Source organism: Gouania willdenowi, unplaced genomic scaffold (genome assembly GCF_900634775.1).
Source record: "Gouania willdenowi unplaced genomic scaffold, fGouWil2.1 scaffold_32_arrow_ctg1, whole genome shotgun sequence".
In the NCBI taxonomy this organism is placed as follows: Eukaryota; Metazoa; Chordata; class Actinopteri; order Blenniiformes; family Gobiesocidae; genus Gouania; species Gouania willdenowi.
This window is the reverse complement of record NW_021145091.1, coordinates 260,246-282,153: the sequence shown is the minus strand read 5'-3', so window position 1 is coordinate 282,153 and position 21,908 is coordinate 260,246. Positions and strand designations below refer to the sequence as shown.

The following is a 21,908-nucleotide window of genomic DNA, read 5'->3' as shown; positions in this document are numbered from 1 at the left end:
CCCACACGCTTCATTACACCGTCTCCCAGCATCAGAACCTTTTCAAAGTGCCTGGTTGAGTTTTATTTTTTATAGAAATGTACCACATCTGTGGGTAAGGTCATTTTTGTGTGTGTGAAGCACTTCAATGATGACTGCTTCATCAACCTCCACCAGTATAAAGAAGGATTTACAGAAAGACTTTGTCTGATTGAGGGTTCAATTCCTTCTATCTTTGGAGACGACAAACAGAGCACTTTGGTAAGCTGTAAATAACGCTAAAAAGTGTGATGATAAGACGTCCCTGTCATTGTTTTGTTAGCATTAGCAGTTGCACCGTCTTCATATGTTAGCACTGTGTGCTCGTTTTAGATCCTTGATGATATGGCCCACGTGATTTAATTTAAGTCTAAAGTTTTCATTAGTCATTTCATTTTGACGTTTTTTCTCCGAAAAGACTGTAGTAAAATGCATTTTGTGACGTTAGCTTGGTGCTAGCGTTAGCTCGGTGCTTGTGTTAGCTCACTTGTTAGGGTTCTGCAGGTTCATCATCTTCATTTTCATCTCGCTCCACTAGGTCAGACTCTGGCTGGAACATGTAAGGCTGGATGGACAAGTCTAACGTTGTTGACATTGTGTAAATATCTTGTGAATAAACTTGTTCTGCGCCGCTACATAGCCGTATCTCTTCTATCAAACTACAAAAATGGCCGAACAGGGTGGAGTTGAACCGACTGTCACCTCTGCAACCTGGAGAGGGGGCGGGGTATGAAGTGTCTCATTTGCATTTAAAGAGGCCGCACCAAAACGAGTTGCTCTCAGAAGGACATCAGAAAAGGGGTAGAAAAGGGGTGGAGCTATAATAATTAGGAATTCAGACCCAAGCATTGCAGTTCCACTTTATATAGACCACAACTGTATGATTTATATGTAAAAAGAAAGGATTTAAAACCATGATATGTCTCCTTTAAGGCAAAAAGAACAAATGTTTTACTCAATCTGGCAACCCTTTATTAATTATTATAATGATATGTAAATTTGGACGGACCTCCTAATACTTAATTTGACCTAGTTATTTATTTTGTACTTAAGGCCTTTCTTCTCAGTTTACATTCAATGTATACATGTAAATGATTTGTATATAACTGTTGGAAAAATAATAAGGGAAAAAAAAAAAAATGCCACAGTAGCTGCTGATTCAATGACCTTGATCTGTGTCTTTCAATCTGTGTGTAGAATTAGGATTTGTAAACAAAGTTGTGTGTGTGTGTGTGTGTGTTAACATCTGAGGGGTATTCCATAAAGGAGGGTTAACAAACTCTGAGTCTATCCATAAACTCTGGGTCAACATACCCAGCGATGGGAAACTTATGATGTAAACCTTGGGTTACTAATGTGCACGCGCGCGACAAAAAGCCATCATCAATGGATCCGAGATTTAATCAACCTGCCATGGCAACCACCCAGAAAATTGTGATTTATTCACCGTAATGGGTGAAATAAGCCGGTGTTTGAGGAATATGAGCCTGTTCTAAAGGTGTTTTCAGTCTTCAGTAACTATAGTGGCTTAAATCACCCGTAATTAGTCACGCTTTTTGGTCGCTTCATCACTTTATTGCTTCAGTGACGTGACGAGCGGTGAATAATATGAATAAAATGTGTCTGAGGAGACGTGTCAGCAGCATAGGATGTCTGCATAGAGAGTCCTCCTGTTACACTGGATATAAAGACAGTAAATGCCGCTTGATATTGCATCAATTATATTGATTTTTTTATGTAATATTGTCGCCACAGTCATCTCAACGTCCTAAAAAAACACTGAAGCGGGACGCGAACCCACGACCCATCTTTTCCAAGTGCAGCATCACAGTTCACTGTGCCATCATACCTTCAAAGATAGATTTAACTGTAGAACAATATAAAACAACAATTGAGCCTTAAAAGTGGATTAATTTAAATGATCATCTCCTCCTTTATATTATCCACAGGTTTGTATTCAGTGAACTTTACTACAGACGTCAGTAGATGTTTTAATGCAGATCAACCTCTCAGTGACTTTCACTTAATGATCTGTATCCACAATGTTAGAAAGAAAACTAAAAAAAAAAAAGTAAATCAACACAACATTACTAATGATGTGAACATGTCTGTGGTGTGTGATGTTACTAATGTGTTTCAGAGAAAAGTGCTAAGGTTTATTAAAATGTTCAGAAACGGTGTTCAGGTGGGCGGAGCCAGGTAGAAACCCAGGGTTTCTTTGATAAAACCTGCCAGCGACCAGGTTTAGTTCACGGACAATGTTGCCATGGTAACATACTCAGAGAAGAACATACCTCACGTTTAGGAATGAGATACTCAGAGTTTGAACATAACCCGCTTTATGGAATACCCCTCTGTATGTGTGTGTAATCAAACCAGGACATTCTATGGGCTGTCTCTGTGAAACCAGTAGTTGTCAATGGTACTAAGTGATTGACTCTTTAATTAGAGGCAAACTTCACAGATTAGTGTCGTATGTGTTTGTCTGTTCTGTCTTTGATGGAATATATATTTATTATTATTATTATTATTATTATTATTATTATTATTATTATTATTATTATTATGTGTCTCACTGTCACAAGGAGCCGAGGTAATGATTTATCAAGTGAACGTGATGCCGTCGTCAACTACAGCCGTTATGATGAAGATCTCTGTTATCATCTAATATCTATAGAGACGCATCGTAACTGATCAGCTTTATTGATATTTTTGTTAAGACAAATAAAGTTGTATTGGTGCATGTACCAAGTGTTCATTTACGCTGTTCTTCTTCTTCTGATTTTTTTAGTGTTAGTTTCCTCTTCTTCTTCTTCTGTGTTGTTGGAGGTGGTTTAGTTGGCAAACACCGTGTTTTATAAACGCATGTTTTATTAATAAGTTGTATGACATAGTTATTTAACGTATTTCACTTTTAAGTTATGTTGTAAAAAAAATAAATAAATAAATATATATATATATATATATATATATATATATATATATATATATATATATATATATATATATATATATATATGCCTCCAATTGGAGGGTCAGTCACTTGGTACCAGTAACAACTGCTGGTTTCTAGTGGTATTACAGGAGTTACAAGATAAAAGTTGGCTATTTACAGAGACAGCCAATAGAATGTCCTGGTTTGATGACACACACATACAGATGTGATTACAGACACACAGAATGAATTACACACAGACCATTATGTTTATAAATCCTAATTCTACACACAGATTGTGTTACACACACACACATATAGTTTAGTTACAATAATGGCCTCATAGAGTGAAACTACAGATAGAACACAGAGTCTCTGAGTGTTCATCAATGTCAAACCTCATGTGTTCTGTTTGCTCTAATTAATAAAAGTTATTAATATAATAATATAGTACATGGTGTGAGTAAATGGTGTAACAGCTTATAAACACAGCGTTGACAGGACAAGCTGAAAAGAACACTTAGAATGTGCTGACATGTCTTATCGTCAACTATTGGAGGATTTGGAGAGCCGTGCTCTCTGCAGGAGAACGTCTAAAGATGGAGCTGATCTGTGGCTCCTCCCCCAAAATATAGTGACTGATTAATGCTGTGATTGTAAATGTTGGAGCGACAGACAACGTGCACTAAAGCCATCCCAGTGCACATCCAGCTGCTGTCTGAGCCTCCATTGGTGAGTGTTACAATGATTAGAAATGATTGATCAACCTCTGATGATTTATTACAACATCTCTATGGGTCATAGAGGGATACGGTTACGTACTGAAGCTGGGGCTAATGACCCCCCTAACCAACCTGAGGACCCCCCAGGAGCAGCACTACACCTGGGTCTGTGCACGTTTAGGAAGCGTCAGTGAACACACACAATAGTTGTGGCAAAAGGCCGATGGATGTGTGTGTTTAAAGTGAAATAGTGTGACATCATCATGTGATGATGTAATGCTGCTGTCATTCAAACAACACAGAATCACACAGAGATTTTAGAGAAGTTTGACCCTCAGCTCTTTAAAAAGTCACACATTTCACATGTTAAACATGATTATTGTTCATGTATCAATAAGTGAGTCATTGTTCAGGATGTTTGTTTGTTTGTTGATCCTTGATTTCATTTATAGCTTTGGTCAGAATCTACTAGAAAAAGTCTGTTCACACATTCTGAACCTCCTATTATCCTCAAATATCACCAACACATTTTACCCTTGGGGTCAATCTGACCCCAGGAATATTTACCTCCACAAAATGATTTTTTATTGATCATTGACCAAGTTTTAGGAGGTATGTTACTAATCTAGATGACCTCTTATCTAACGCTAACTTCAAGGATTTAATCAGTGTGTGCTGGACTATGAAGCATGCTAATGTTTTACAGAGCTAAATCACCATGGTAACTTATGCTGAACGATAGTGTTGTGTTCAAGACCACACTATCCGAGACAAGACTTGCCCGAGACCAGAATGCACCGGGACCAAGGCCGAGACTACCGGGAGCCGAGACCGAGTCAAGACCAAGACCATAAACATTTTTTTTTAAATTTAAAAAAATATATAAATAAATAAAATTATGACAAGGTTCGACAGTTAAATAACATTATCTCTTTAATTTTAGATTATTTTAAATACATTTGATGGAGAAAAAAGGTTCCTGCAAAAAATTTACTAAATTATTAAAAGTACTACTGATAAATTCACAATTATTCTACATATTTGAAAACAAGATTTTTATGTCAGCTGAATGTACAGCAAGTGTTTAAAAGTATTTCTGCCAAGAAATAAGATGGTGAAACTAAATAAAACAAACTCAAACCCTGGAACCGTCATGTGACAAATCAATCAACAGTTCTTGTTGAGAAAGATTATTATTATTCATAAATAATCTCACACTTTTACACATTAACAGTGTTACGACCTGAAAGGAATTAATATATTTATAAGGGATACGGGGAAACCAGGATATACAATTTTAACATTTTTATTTATGCAGTGCCAGGATTGCTGGGTTTCCACTGTTTCCTGAGGAAAAAGGAGCTATCAACAAAGCCCTAAATCCCATGTCCCAAAACTAACAAAAAAACAAAGAAAGACAAGGTAACGATTTACAAAGTAAGAACTGAAAGTTGGACCTGACGAGTCAGCTAAACAGAACAAAAAGGTGCAGTGCCAGGTTAACCCTGTACAGGGCCCGCGGAGCTGAGGCCACACCCAAACTAAGAAATTAAAACCAACCCCGTTGTTGTGGCAAAATTATTAGTTATGCTTAATAATATATTTACTCATATATTTTAATCCTTAAGCCTTGGGGTGTAACTTTCCATTGTGTCTTCAACTTTGCTTAACTCTGGGTCAGACCGCCTTGTCCAAAGCACTTGATATGCTTACACACACTCACATAGTTCCCCAAAACAACCTCAAGGCCAGATGCGTAGGCATTCTCTGTGCACGCACTCACATGCACACATACACACCACATACACGTCAATTCACACACACGAACACATAAACGCACACACCTTCTCTCTCTTGCAGATAACGGAACTGGTTGCTTTGACCCAAAAGAGAAACTGTCTTTCTTTTCACCCGCTGTCCCTCCCTCCTCCTTCTCTCTCTATCTTTATCTCCCGGGGGGGAGGAGGGAGGGGGGACTGAGCAGGGATATACGTGATGTGTCAGAATTGTCCCTCTCTCGATCATCGGACGTTCGTCAGGACGGTCACTAATTTTTGTACCATCTTTGTACCTTTTTTACTTAGTTTTATGATAAACTTTTTTTATAAAATCATCGATGCTCCGACTGGACTCCATCATTCAACCAGAGCAACAAATCATGTCTCCAAATGAGGTCAACCGCAAATTTAGCCGTAACACCGTCTAAACCCACCCAAAGAAAACATGAAAACAGTACTCCCGATCCCGTCAGGTCTAAACCCAAACCATAACCTTAGCATCAAAAGGATCCAGCAGTGTCCAGCCAGTCAAGGCACGGCTGTGCCTGCGGCTGTCAAACGCTGACCAGACGAGCACGCGCCCACAGACGAGGCGCTACCGACAGCAGAGCGGAGTGCAGCTGAGTGGCTATCTGAAGATGGGGAGGGGCAATTTACCCTACTGCCAGCCTAGCTGTACGTAACAACAGTATCAGCAGCTTCCTGTCTAGGTTCTTTCATTCCTGCCTTTTCTGTAACAACTGTGTTGTTTTTGGTCTGAATTATGGATTTTAATTATTTATCATTTTAAATTTGGTCAGACCAGGTTATGAAGTGGATCAGATCTGGGGGAGTTTAAAAGCTCCGCCTTCTGGTGTGCAGCACTGACAATGTTGCTCTTCACTGTCGTCATGGATATAAATTCATGATAATTATTTAATCAATCAATCAATCAATCAAGCAATCAATCAATCAATCAAAATGTATTGTATTTATAAAAAGAAGCTCCTTTCACACAGCAAGTATAAGATCATAAACTCCTCCTCCTGTAAAGCTCTGCCAGTTTTCTCCATTGTAGTGATTGGTCAGACGCTGCTAGCTCCACCCCTTTCATGTGAACGTGCACGTACCCAGGCTGAAAACACTTGGCTATAATTAGCGTGTTGTTATCAACCTTCATATGACAGCTTCTCTCTGACAGGGAATGTTTGGTTAGTTGAAGCTAACAGAGATTAATCCAGGATATAATAATCTAGATTAGTAGCATAGGGCCTTAGTGTCAGACACTTTGTTTATTTGTTGAATCCATAAATAATAAACCTTGATAATGAAACATTAACCTGTTCTCTAGCACCACCATCAAGACTAACTTTCACTTTTACAGTTAGTGGATCTGGTGAACATTCATAGACATATATATTTACTTATTTTTATCTCTTTATATAATGATAATAATAATAGAGTCAAAGCATGAACAGAAACAATTATTCATTCACACCAGTCATACTAGTGGTGGTAAGCTACATTGTAGCCACAGGTGTCCTGGGGCAGACTGACAGAAGTGTGGCTACCATTTGGTGCCTACAGCCCCTCTGACCACCACCATCATTCATACACAGTTCATACACATTCCTATGGAGTTATTCACTATAAAGTTTCACTCCTCTTTTAACAGAGTTTTATTTATTTATTTTTTACTTTATGGGTTTTTTTATGTTTTTGTGGTTGTTTTTTGTGTGTGAGGGGTTTCACATGTTTAAAAATAAAAAAATGAAATATCAGTTTTACTTTACAATGTCATGTATCAACTCTGGTGTGGAGATGTAAAGTCACACACACACACACATTTTACACCAATGTGTGTAATATGTGTTCATCACAATGAATAAATATCATCATGATCGTCTTATGTTTAATATATTATATCAAATTAAGAAAAGTCATGAAATATGGAGAAAAAAAAAAACAAAAAATGTAAATGATCCTGAACGTGTGCTAGCTTTAGAACAGGTGGGATGAATCAACACTGCTGTGTGTACGACCTCTGTCCACACGCTTCATAAATACTGATTCTTTTTGTACTGGTGCACATTCTACATTTCATTGGTCTGAATGTATTTAGAACCAGTTCTATGAACGGATCAATAAATGAGGCCCCTGGATCATCAGGAAGACAACCAGCAACCTTCTTTATGTGGACTCACTGTGGGTCAGTAGATGAACCTCCTTTGAAGTTAATGGGTTTGTACATGGACTGGTCACTTCTAAAGGACACACAGCTGGGTCCAGGTCCAGGTGTGAGCTTCTTCCTGGTCCTTGAACACACACACACACACACACACACACACACGCACACACACACACACACACACACACACACACACACACACACACACACACACACACACACACACACACACACACACACACACAGTGTAACACTGATGTACAGAGGTGTGAGTGCTGAGCTCTGACGTGGTCTCACCTCTGATCTTCAGTCTGGATCTCATGTTGTTCCATCACCGTGTCCTGATCCATCTCCACGTCATGAGATGATGAGCTGAAGATATGAGTGTGAGACAGACAGCGCTACCTGAGTATCATGGTAAAGAGTGTAAACACACATTAGAGAAGATAAAAGATGTCAAAGCTCTGAGTTTCACAACAAATATCTGGAGCTCTGAAGTTTAACAGCACACTGACTGGCACTTATTAATATTATCATTATATGTCTCACTGTCACAAGGAGCCGAGGTAATGATTTATCAAGTGAACGTGATGCCGTCGTCAACTACAGCCGTTATGATGAAGATCTCTGTTATCATCTAATATCTATAGAGACGCATCGTAACTGATCAGCATTATTGATATTTTTGTTAAGACAAATAAAGTTGTATTGGTGCATGTACCAAGTGTTCATTTACTCTGTTCTTCTTCTTCTGATTTTTTTAGTGGTAGTTTCCTCTTCTGTGTGTTGTTGGAGGTGGTTTAGTTGGCAAACACGGTGTTTTATAAACGCATGTTTTATTAATAAGTTGTATGACATAGTTATTTAACGTATTTCACTTTTAAGTTATGTTGTAAATATATATATATATATATATATATATATATATATATATATATATATATATATAAATATATATATATATATATGCCTCCAATTGGAGGGTCAGTCACTTGGTACCAGTAACAACTGCTGGTTTCTAGTGGTATTACAGGAGTTACAAGATAAAAGTTGGCTATTTACAGAGACAGCCAATAGAATGTCCTGGTTTGATGACACACACATACAGATGTGATTACAGACACACAGAATGAATTACACACAGACCATTATGTTTATAAATCCTAATTCTACACACAGATTGTGTTACACACACACACATATAGTTTTGTTACAATAATGGCCTCATAGAGTGAAACTACAGATAGAACACAGAGTCTCTGAGTGTTCATCAATGTCAAACCTCATGTGTTCTGTTTGCTCTAATTAATAAAAGTTATTAATATAATAATATAGTACATGGTGTGAGTAAATGGTGTAACAGCTTATAAACACAGCGTTGACAGGACAAGCTGAAAAGAACACTTAGAATGTGCTGACATGTCTTATCGTCAACTATTGGAGGATTTGGAGAGCCGTGCTCTCTGCAGGAGAACGTCTAAAGATGGAGCTGATCTGTGGCTCCTCCCCCAAAATATAGTGACTGATTAATGCTGTGATTGTAAATGTTGGAGCGACAGACAACGTGCACTAAAGCCATCCCAGTGCACATCCAGCTGCTGTCTGAGCCTCCATTGGTGAGTGTTACAATGATTAGAAATGATTGATCAACCTCTGATGATTTATTACAACATCTCTATGGGTCATAGAGGGATACGGTTACGTACTGAAGCTGGGGCTAATGACCCCCCTAACCAACCTGAGGACCCCCCAGGAGCAGCACTACACCTGGGTCTGTGCACGTTTAGGAAGCGTCAGTGAACACACACAATAGTTGTGCTAAAAGGCCGATGGATGTGTGTGTTTAAAGTGAAATAGTGTGACATCATCATGTGATGATGTAATGCTGCAGTCATTCAAACAACACAGAATCACACAGCGATTTTAGAGAAGTTTGACCCTCAGCTCTTTAAAAAGTCACACATTTCACATGTTAAACATGATTATTGTTCATGTATCAATAAGTGAGTCTTTGTTCAGGATGTTTGTTTGTTTGTTGATCCTTGATTTCATTTATAGCTTTGGTCAGAATCTACTAGAAAAAGTCTGTTCACACATTCTGAACCTCCTATTATCCTCAAATATCACCAACACATTTTACCCTTGGGGTCAATCTGACCCCAGGAATATTTACCTCCACAAAATGATTTTTTATTGATCATTGACCAAGTTTTAGGAGGTATTTTACTAATCTAGATTACCTCTTATCTAACGCTAACTTCAAGGATTTACTCAGTGTGTGCTGGACTATGAAGCATGCTAATGTTTTACAGAGCTAAATCACCATGGTAACTTATGCTGAACGATAGTGTTGTGTTCAAGACCACACTATCCGAGACAAGACTTGCCCGAGACCAGAATGCACCGGGACCAAGGCCGAGACTACCGGGAGCCGAGACCGAGTCAAGACCAAGACCATAAACATTTTTTTTTAAATTTAAAAAAATATATAAATAAATAAAATTATGACAAGGTTCGACAGTTAAATAACATTATCTCTTTAATTTTAGATTATTTTAAATACATTTGATGGAGAAAAAAGGTTCCTGCATAAAATTTACTAAATTATTAAAAGTACTACTGATGAATTCACAATTATTCTACATATTTGAAAACAAGATTTTTATGTCAGCTGAATGTACAGCAAGTGTTTAAAAGTATTTCTGCCAAGAAATAAGATGGTGAAACTAAATAAAACAAACTCAAACCCTGGAACCGTCATGTGACAAATCAATCAACAGTTCTTGTTGAGAAAGATTATTATTATTCATAAATAATCTCACACTTTTACACATTAACAGTGTTACGACCCGAAAGGAATTAATATATTTATAAGGGATACGGGGAAACCAGGATATACAATTTTAACATTTTTATTTATGCAGTGCCAGGATTGCTGGGTTTCCACTGTTTCCTGAGGAAAAAGGAGCTATCAACAAAGCCCTAAATCCCATGTCCCAAAACTAACAAAAAAACAAAGAAAGACAAGGTAACGATTTACAAAGTAAGAACTGAAAGTTGGACCTGACGAGTCAGCTAAACAGAACAAAAAGGTGCAGTGCCAGGTTAACCCTGTACAGGGCCCGCGGAGCTGGGGCCACACCAAAAATAAGAAATGAAAACCAACCCCGTCTAAACCCACCCAAAGAAAACATGAAAACAGTACTCCTGATCCCGTCAGGTCTAAACCCAAACCATAACCTTAGAATCAAAAGGATCCAGCAGTGTCCAGCCAGTCAAGGCACGGCTGTGCCTGTGGCTGTCAAACGCTGACCAGACGAGCACGCGCCCACAGACGAGGCGCTACCGACAGCAGAGCGGAGTGCAGCTGAGTGGCTATTTGAAGATGGGGAGGGGCGATTTACCCTACTGCCAGCCTAGCTGTACGTAACAACAGTATCAGCAGCTTCCTGTCTAGGTTCTTTCATTCCTGCCTTTTCTGTAACAACTGTGTTGTTTTTGGTCTGAATTATGGATTTTATTTATTTATCATTTTAAATTTGGTCGGACCAGGTTATGAAGTGGATCAGATCTGAGGGAGTTTAAAAGCTCCGCCTTCTGGTGTGCAGCACTGACAATGTTGCTCTTCACTGTCGTCATGGATATAAATTCATGATAATTATTTAATCAATCAATCAATCAATCAATCAATCAAATTGTATTGTATTTATAAAAAGAAGCTCCTTTCATACAGCAAGTATAAGATCATAAGCTCCTCCTCCTGTAAAGCTCTGCCAGTTTTCTCCATTGTAGTGATTGGTCAGACGCTGCTAGCTCCACCCCTTTCATGTGAACGTGCACGTACCCAGGCTGAAAACACTTGGCTATAATTAGCGTGTTGTTATCAACCTTCATAGGACAGCTTCTCTCTGACAGGGAATGTTTGGTTAGTTGAAGCTAACAGAGATTAATCCAGGATATAATAATCTAGATTAGTAGCATAGGGCCTTAGTGTCAGACACTTTGTTTATTAGTTGAATCAATAAATAAGGCCTTGATAATAAACATTGACCTGTTCTCTAGCGCCACCATCAGGTCAAACTTTTATATTACAATTAATTTATCTGGAATAGTTTTCATCTAAATATTTTCTAATGTGTGGTGAACATTCATGACTATCACACAATGAACCATAGTGATTGATGTTGGTGACCCCACCCCCTCCCTGCTCCCCCCTTATAGACATTTATTTACTTATTTCTATTTATTTTTTGTAAAATATATAATAAAAACTCAAATTGTGAACAGAAACAATTATTCCTTCACACCAGTCATACTAGTGGTGGTAAGCTACATTGTAGCCACAGGTGTCCTGGGGCAGACTGACAGAAGTGTAGCTACCATTTGGTGCCTACAGCCCCTCTGACCACCACCATCATTCATACACAGTTCATACACATTCCTATGGAGTTATTCACTATAAAGTTTCACTCCTCATTTAACAGTGGATGAGTTTTTATTTATTTATTTTTTACTTTATGGGTTTTTTTATGTTTTTGTAGTTGTTTTTTGTGTGTGAGGGGTTTCACATGTTTGAAAATGAAAAAATTAAATTACTTTACAATGTCATGTATCATCTCTGCCTCTGTAGGTGTGGAGATGTAAAGTCACACACACACACGTTTTACACCAATGTGTGTAATATGTGTTCATCACAATGAATAAATATCGTCATGATCATCTTATGTGTAATCAATTGTATCAAATTAGGAAAAGTCATAAAATATGAAGCAAAAAAAAAGTCTATTATTTTTTGAGTGATAAACATTGAATGAGATCAAATTGACCCCAAGAATAATAGGAGGGTTAAAAGGATTGCTGCTACCATAAATGGTCAAACGGAGGTGTGTCTTAATGTAAATGAGCCTGAACATGTGCTAGCTTTAGAACAGGTGGGATGAATCAACACTGCTGTGTGTACGACCTCTGTCCACACGCTTCATAAATACTGATTCTTTTTGTACTGGTGCACATTCTACATTTCATTAGTCTGAACGTATTTAGAACCAGTTCTATGAACGGATCAATAATGAGGCCCCTGGACCATCAGGAAGACAACCAGCAACCTTCTTTATGTGGACTCACTGTGGGTCAGTAGATGGACCTCCTTTGAAGTTAATGGGTTTGTACATGGACTGGTCACTTCTAAAGGACACACAGCTGGGTCCAGGTCCAGATGTGAGCTTCTTCCTGGTCCTTGAACACACGCACGCACGCACGCACGCGCACACACACACACACACACACACACACACACACACACACACACACACACACACACACACACACACACACACACAGTGTAACACTGATGTACAGAGGTGTGAGTGCTGAGCTCTGACGTGGTCTCACCTCTGATCTTCAGTCTGGATCTCATGTTGTTCCATCACCGTGTCCTGATCCATCTCCACGTCATGAGATGATGAGCTGAAAATATGAGTGTGAGACAGACAGCGCTACCTGAGTATCATGGTAAAGAGTGTAAACACACATTAGAGAAGATAAAAGATGTCAAAGCTCTGAGTTTCACAACAAATATCTGGAGCTCTGAAGTTTAACAGCACACTGACTGGATCAGAGTTAGTGCTATACACTGTGATGCTAACGCTAAATGCTACACGCTGTGATGATAATGCTAAATGCTACACGCTGTGATGCTAACGCTAAATGCTACACACTGTGATGCTAACGCTAAATGTTACACACTGTGATGCCAACGCTACATGTTACACACTGTGATGCTAACACTACATGTTACACACTGTGATACCAACGCTACATGCTACAAAATACTAAATTTCATTTGGTCACATCTGTGCGAGGGCTTAGGATGACCTTATTTTTGAAAATCCAAAAGGATGAAACTTCCTCGTCCTCTCTAAGTCCTCCTCCTGTGAATCAGGGTCAGACACAGACACTACACATGCCACGATGTCCCCAAACACACAGCTGCTGCGTCACCAACAGTCAGGAGAGACATGGTCCATGCTGCGTTCACAGTTACTGGGACAAACACACACAGCTGCTGCGTCACCAACACTGGGGACAGGCGTCAGAGCCACGCAGAGCAGCAAAGCACAGTTGGGGCGCAACAAGCAGACGCAGGGCAGGGTAGAGCGCGCTAAGCTCACCGAGCATTGTGACGGAGCGTATGTGGGGCGTGCTTATTGGACCTGTGGTGGGGGGGGGAGCGAGGGGCCAGAACTGATGGACTATGATACCAGGCCTGGGTTAGGAGACCCCACTATCAGAGCTGGACCCTCTGAATTGAATACCATGGGGTGAAGCAATGCAGATGTTGGTTATGATACTGTTAAGTTAATTGAAGTACAGCTTTTCTGCAAAATAAATTAAAAAAACAGAATACATGCTGTCATTTAAAACAGCAAAGCATAACAATCCTCCGCTTAACAAAAAAAAAGCGCGCGACCAAATTCTGTGCTGGTGCGACCAACTGAGAAAGTTAGTCGCACCAGAACCACCACTGGAAAAGTTAGTGAAGAGCCTTGTGTATTCGTGTCTCACTATGAGGAGTTATCCTGGTTGGATGCGTTATTAATGGTAAAGGCTCTTGATCTACATTGAGTTAATAAATTACTTGATGTTATTGTTTTCTTTTAGGTTTAAAGAGTCAATGTTGAAATCATCATGATATGTTACTGTTACTGGATGAAGTTAGCAGATAAAGTCAGCCTTAACCACAGTTTCATTAATGCCATTCATCCAACAATGTGGAATTAGTGAAAATATTTTTAAACGTGATTTATTTTGCTGTAGTAAATTAAATTAAATTAATGAATGAATTAATAATAATAATGATAATAATAATGATTAATTAATGCCTGAAAATGTGCCTGCAGAATTACTTGAGTTTACTTCACACACAACTCAGTTTTATCTACCCACATAGGTTACATATCTTCATTTTTTTTTTTTTATCCAACAGTAGCTTTTCAGTTCTGTTATTTGTGAAAAAGTGCAAATGAAGTATTTGAATATGATTACCTCACAGATTTTGTTAAAGTTATAATCCTGATTTATTTAGTTCACTCCTGCTGACTTTGACGAAACATTTAATTATTGAATTAATCTTGGTATAAGTGCATAGTAAAAATCTAACACGTATTTGTATATATGTATGAACATAATAAATATGTTTTCAATGTGTCTGGATGTGTCCTTCTAAATAGAAGTTGATTGTATGCATAAAAGTTGTATGACTATTATTATGTCAATAAACATTGGGATGTGATTGATCTTAATGCAAGTTTAAGAACATTAAAGAAAATTTAAAGTAATACATCCTGTATAGTATACAATATATATCAACACATTTTTAACCAAATTATTAGTGGCCTGAACTGCATCAAAAAGCAGATAAACTAGTTGTTTACACTAATCTTTAAAAGGAATTTACATGAGGAAAAAAAAAAATATTCATGGAAATACATAAACATATATTGTAAATACACATACATATGAGGGTGTACTGTATACATAATATAAATCAATGCTGTTATTGATGATTTACCAAAAATCCCTATTATGTCACCCACCAACTTTTCGCAACATTCAGCAAGAAACCACATTTAAAAAACATACTTTTGACTAGAATTACAGCAATATTTTTAAAATTTGTGATAGAGTTTCTTCTCTTAAAAGTACAATGTCAATGTTCAATCTAAATGTTAAATATAAATATCAATCTAAACTTTTAATCTTAAATCTAAATGTACATCTAAAGCTAAATGTTGAATCTAAACATTAAATGTTAAATCTAAATCTAAATTTCAAATGTTTAATCCTAATCTAAATGTTAAATGTGAAATCTAAATCCTAAATATAAATGTTAAACCTAAATGCCATGGGTGAAACTAAATATATAGCTAAAATGCAAATTCACCAAAAGAACCAAAATAAAAGGAAATTTAAATATAATATCTAGAATTAACATTTAGATTTAGATTTAATAGTTAACATTGAGATTTAGATTTATCATTGACATTATCTTTTTACGAGAAAGCAATTCTCACAAATTTCACAAATATTGCTGTAAATCTGGTTAAAATGTTTTTTTTTTTTTTTTTGTTAAATGTTACAAAAAGTTGCTGATTCATTTAGCATGCACAACTTTACAATTGGCACCTATACATCAGTGATATATTTCTGTAAATGTTTGTTTATTGTGTGAATCAGGAAGCCCTGTGGAGAGAGGAGAGAGAGAAGAAGAAGCTGACAGCTCCTTAGACGTAGTTTGGACAGTAAGACGCCATTATTTTATGACATGTTAGATATTCTATAGAACATTATTCACTGTTCTTTGATGCATTGCTGGATGTTGTGTTGATCACGTGAACTGGGTTGTGTTTGCCTGGTGTTGTCTCAGGGACATTTGCAGCCTGTGGTTTGGTGCTTCCTGTTTCTGTTCTATCTAGGCTGTAATAAACTGTCAGTCTTACACAAGAAAGTGTGCCTCTGTTCATGTGTGCTGTGTATCTTTATCAGTTTCCAGGATCCTGTAACTGTAGTGCATGAAAATAAATTATCATTTACTTTTGTGTTTGTATTGTTAATGTGTTAAAGCTGTTTGATTTTGTGTCGTTTCTATTTTATGTAGCAAATCTCATGTGTGTGTGTGTGTGTGTGTGTGTGTGTGTGTGTGTGTGTCCTTGTGTGCGCAGAGTAGATAGGTTGTTTTTTTTGTTTTTTTTTAAATATCTCGATACTTTCAAGCTATATTACGATATACAATATATATCTGGATATTTTGCCCTTGCCTTACGATGTTTCTTTGATGCATAAAATTGAACCAGAATGGCAATACTTAATATAGATATATTAATGTTTTCTCTGTGATGTAATTGGGGTTTCCTCTAACTATTATTGCATAACATACCTGTTTTTCAGAGACAAACCTTTAAAATAAGGTCAGTCAGTTAAAGCTACATGTCTAATGTCACACAGGGACCTTATTAATATAAGTGTAGAGAATAATATCATAATTCATTAAATAAATGATGTGTATTCGTGCACATTTTAAAAACAAATTCAGCTGACCAAAGTGCTGTACAGTTTTTTTTATTATAATTAATGATCAATTGTTAGGGCAAAATATCCAGATATGTATCGTATATATGATATAGCTTGAAAGTATCGAGATATTAAAAAAAAAAAGAACCTATCACTGCATGTTTCACTGTCTACTCTGCGATGGCCTTCTGATGACTTTCCCTTTAAGGTCCCTATGGTAACCATGGTAACGTAAGGTCAGAGGTGAGTCAGACTTGCCTACTTCCTGATTTGTACTGAGCACATGGACGTAGTTTAATGTTACGTTTCTGTTACCATCCCCTGTGTAACGACTAATAAGCAGTGTTTGAGGTTCCCCTGTATACAGTAAACGTACAGTGTGATGGTTACCAGTTGTTTTGAGTTCTGTTTAAAACGTTATTGACCCACAGACATCTCTGGATCTATACAGCACACACAGTGTTTTACTGAGCATCAAAGACTTTCTCATTATGGGGACCATGTCCTTAGTAATATGTTAGGTTACTGCTTTGGTAATCTCACCCCACTTTCATAAGGCACAGCACCACAGTAAGATAGATAGTAAGAGCAGAATAAAGCATACTGGTGGCTCTACGGAAGAAACTTTTAAGGTTACGTGAATTATATCAATATTACAATACAGTCCTATGCTATATCTCCTAAATAAATATATCAATATTTATTAAAAACTTGATATATCGCCCAGCCTTAGTTCTGTCTCATACATTTTCCAACAGTCTGCTACATTACAACAACCATTCTTTTCCTTCCTAACCTCCATAGTCTCACTGCAGAGAAGATTTGCTGAAAAGACAAATCAAGACTCTGGAGTCACAGTTACATCATGTCTACATGCAGGTGAGCAGCAGCTGCTAAAGAAGCAAATAATCCATTTGTGTGTAAGTGTAAGAGTAGATGTTGCTCTTTACCTTTGTTTGACACTTTCTGTGATGTCTCTCTCCTTCCTCAGAAGTGTCTCACTGACAGCGTGTGACGTGTAAGCCAGCTTACACTTAATGTCTGAAAAAAAAACGTCTAATGATTAGTGCGCATGCAGAAGTGGTGGAGACCGCCCCTATTTAAATGATTCTGATTACTGATTCCCTGGGGTTTTTACGCCTTATTAGCTCATGGAGTGACATTTCCACACGTTTTAACACCTCTAAACTTTTAGTGAATCCACCCCTAAGTTTCTCAGCTGCAGAGATAATTTGGAACAACTTTTGGAATCATTGACAGATAAATTAAAGGAACTGAAGAGTTGGTTTGACTCAAATAAACAAAACAAAACGTATAATATTTGGAAATCGGACATAAAACTGACTAAAGAAATGAATAATAAAGACCATAAAAATAGAGAAAGTGAATGAAATAAAATTTCTGGGAGTCATAATAGACAATAAACTATCTTGGAAGTCACATATACAGTACATAGCAGCCAAAATAACGTCAATTGCAATATTACAAAAAGTCTTTTTAAATCAGTCATCACTATACACCTGTTCTGTTCCTTTATTCTCCCATATATAAATTACTGTGTGAACATGTGGGGGAACACATATAAAACAAATACAGACTTAATATTCAAACGTCAGAAAAGAGCAATAAAAACAGTAAAAAAAAAAGCACATGGAGAGAACCATCAAACCCACTTTTTATCAAACTGAAGGCACTGAAATTCTAGAATTTGATCGACCACAAAACAATTCACATCGTGCACAAAGCAAATCAGAATCAATTACAATTACAAAGCCAAATTTCTGAACTCAGTTACAATCAGTTATCATTATGACAGCAACATAATTTTTTCAGTTATAATTCTGATTGTAATTGCATTGTAACTGCAATGAATAATGAATTGTAATTGTAATTTAGGTTCCAACCGTGGCAGCAGCAGATGTTTGACAGCAGTGGATCCACATGGTTGAGTCAGTGTGTGATCAGAGTGAAGCTGCTCATCAGACACTCACTGATTCCTCACCTCACATCAGCCTTTTCAGCTGCTGCTGTAGAGAAGAAGCTGCGTCTGTGTGCATCTGTCACCAGCTCACAGTGTGAAAACAGCAGAGTGACGTTAGAGCGTCCAACCTGCTCACTAACACTGCTCTAGTCTCATGTTGAAAAGGGGAAGATCACTGTTGCATTTCCTGGAACTCGTGAGCGTCTGCACGTCTTTATAAAAAGTGTCATTCACCCTAGTTGCCATGTTTTGCAACTGCTGCAGATAAACCACAAAAAACAAGTAAGTGCAGACTGCGTTAAAACTCAAGCAAAGGGGAAATACACTGAGAGATCAACTATAGACGACCTTTTATAAGATTAAGTTGAACAATAGTACAAGAAATACAAATCTTAAGGCAGTTAAAGGTTGCATCAGAAATAAAACCATCAAATCTCAACAAATTTGTCATACACCGCACACGGCAAAATCTTTATATGAACAGTGCCCAACCCAGCCGTTTGCTGGCTCATAAACTACGTGAAAATGATAATCTAGCAAACATATCAGTGATCAGGACAAAAGAGGAGGATATAACATTAGATTCCATGAAGATCAACTGTACATTCCAACAATTTTACCAAAACCTGTACAAATCAGAAGTGTCCCATAATGAAAAAATCTGTTCTGGATTATTTAAGCCATTAAAACTACCTAAACTGCACCAGGAGGCCAGATGTCAGTTAGAAGCACCTATTACTTTAGATGAACTGAAGAACGCTATTAAATCAATGAACAGAGGGAGATCTCCAGGCTTGGATGGTTTACCTCCAGAATTATAAGAGGCTTTTTGGCCTCAGCTGGGTCCTCTGTTGATAAATATGTTTAATTTTTCTATGAACAGGTTCCTTCTCAACTAGTTCCAATGTTGAAATCATTTCTGTTTTATTGAAGAAGGACAAACCAACTGATTATTGCTCCTCCTATAGACCTTTAAGTTTCTTGAACTGTGAAGACTTATTAGACGTATATGAGGTGTTACATACATGATTCATTATAAACACTATGTATATTTATAATAGTATTATTAGGAAACGCACAATGACAGCTTTGTGATACATAACACTAATGTTTTAATGAAAACATAAGTAAATTGTCTCATTTTTCTCTATCAACTATTAATTTTACATTAAATTATGACATTATGATCATATTTAGTTTCATGTTTTAGGATCAATTACATCAAGTTCAATATGAAAATAGTTTTGTTCTCACACAACATATTTACCAGAACAGAAAAGTTAGAAAAGTTTGTCATTTTATATGATTTGAACGAGATAACACGTGTTTATAAAAAGTAGATATTTATAGTAAATGAAACATGTTTTATTTTTACATCCTAAGTTCATTATGATGCTACTATACATTTCACTGTTATGTGGAACATTTAGAATGTTACACTGTAAAACATAAATATAGACAACATACATTCTATAATGTCTCATCTATGACTAAATAAAATAACTTTTATATGAGCTGTTTTATTTTAGTTATAGTTTAGACACAAATGTTTAGTTTTCAGCTCTAAAAAACAAAAGGATTATCTGAGAAAGAAAGGGGCGGTCCTCTCTGTTCTTCTATACCAAGGGTTCTTAATCTAGGGGTCCAGGCCCCTTTTGGGTCACGAGACACTGGGAGGGGGTCGCAAGATGCCTTCAAGAAACTAAGAATATTTATGAACAATTTGAACCCATTTTTGCTTATTTTTACCTTTTTTCTTCAAATACACCAAACTCACTATATTTTAACCTATTTTCATCACTTTTTATTGCCATATTTTTGTTTCTTAAATAAATGAATTAATTAAACTAAATCATGATCCGATGTTGGACAAAGTCACAGAAGATCTGCGGAGATGGAACAATCTCCCCATCTCACTACTTGGCAGGATAGCCTCAGTTAAAATGAAAATCTTACCAAAAATAAACTACTTGTTCTCAATGATACCACTGAAACCACCAAAACAATGGTTTCAAAGATTAGATTCTACAACTACAAAATTCTATACTAGAAATAAAAAACCTAAAATAAGCCTTTCTACCCTTCAAAAAACAAAGACGAGGGTGGTTTAGAAGCCCCTAATTTCATGCATTATTACTTAGCAAACCAAATACTATATTTAACAGAATGGCTAAATCCAAAAGAATACTACAACACCTGGCTAGAAATAGAACAGTTAGACTGCAAACACATTAAACTCTCTGATCTCCCTTTTATCACTGCGACCCTCAAACATCACAACTGCTTTAAAAACCCACTAATTGCCTCCACACTGACTGCATGGTGGAAAGCCCTGGACATCACAAATGGCCAATTAAAAACTAGTATACTCTCTCCAATCTGGCACAACCCCGACTTTAAAAATAAAAAAACACCACTCTATCTGAAGACATGGGAAGAGAGTGGAATCACTCATCTCCAAGACCTTTTTGAAAATGACAAGATCAGGTCATATAACAATCTAACCCAAGCATTCGATATAAATAAAAGTAACTTTCTACAGTACTTACAAGTAACAGAGACAATAAAGAAAACCACTCCACTAGACTTAACTACGTTACAACCTCCAGAATTGGCTATATATATGAAAAAAATCTCAACAAAATCAAAAAAACTCTCAAAAATATACAGAGCGCTTTCGAACACTAACTGTAATTACTTACCAATCGCGAAGTGGGAGGCCGAACTCTCAATCACCCCGAGCACTGATTTCTGGGCAGAAATTTGTTGTAATACTTTTAAGATGACAAAAAACACAAACCTTCAGCTAATTCAATACAAGGTCCTCCACAGATCCCACATTACCCAACAGAAAATGCATAAAATGGGCTTCTCAGCAACAGACATCTGCTCTCAGTGCACCCAGAATACAGCGGATTCCTATTTACATGCCTTATGGCTTTGCTCCCCAGTTCAACACTTTTGGATTCTAATCACTGAAAAACTGTCCTCCATTTTGGACTACAGAATTCCTTTATCTCCAAATCTTTGTTTGATTGGAGACCTGACAATGCTTCAACCTCCAGCAAACCAATCACAATCAATCCTTGCGGCACTAGCCATAGCAAAAAAAACAATATTACTAAATTGGAAAGACAAAAAATCCTTAAACATAAACCAATGGCAAAATCTCCTCACAGAATTTATTTCCATGGAAAAGATGTCTGCTCTCAGAAAACGAAAAAAAATAACGTGCTTT

General features: G+C 37.1%; 1 long non-coding RNA gene across 3 annotated transcripts; it reads right to left on the bottom strand.

Moving 5' to 3' along the window:
* Positions 1-13,028: 13,028 nt before the first annotated feature.
* Positions 13,029-18,840, bottom strand: LOC114459578 (uncharacterized). 3 transcript variants are annotated; one of them, XR_003673413.1, is made up of 3 exons: positions 18,594-18,840; positions 17,640-17,730; positions 13,029-13,086 (listed from the first exon to the last, which is right to left on the bottom strand). It is a non-coding gene; the product is annotated as an uncharacterized LOC114459578 (long non-coding RNA). The 3 variants fall into 3 exon arrangements; XR_003673415.1 differs by having other exon boundaries at positions 18,692-18,840; XR_003673414.1 differs by lacking the exon at positions 13,029-13,086 and adding an exon at positions 13,099-13,119.
* Between the last annotated feature and the right edge of the window lie 3,068 nt (positions 18,841-21,908).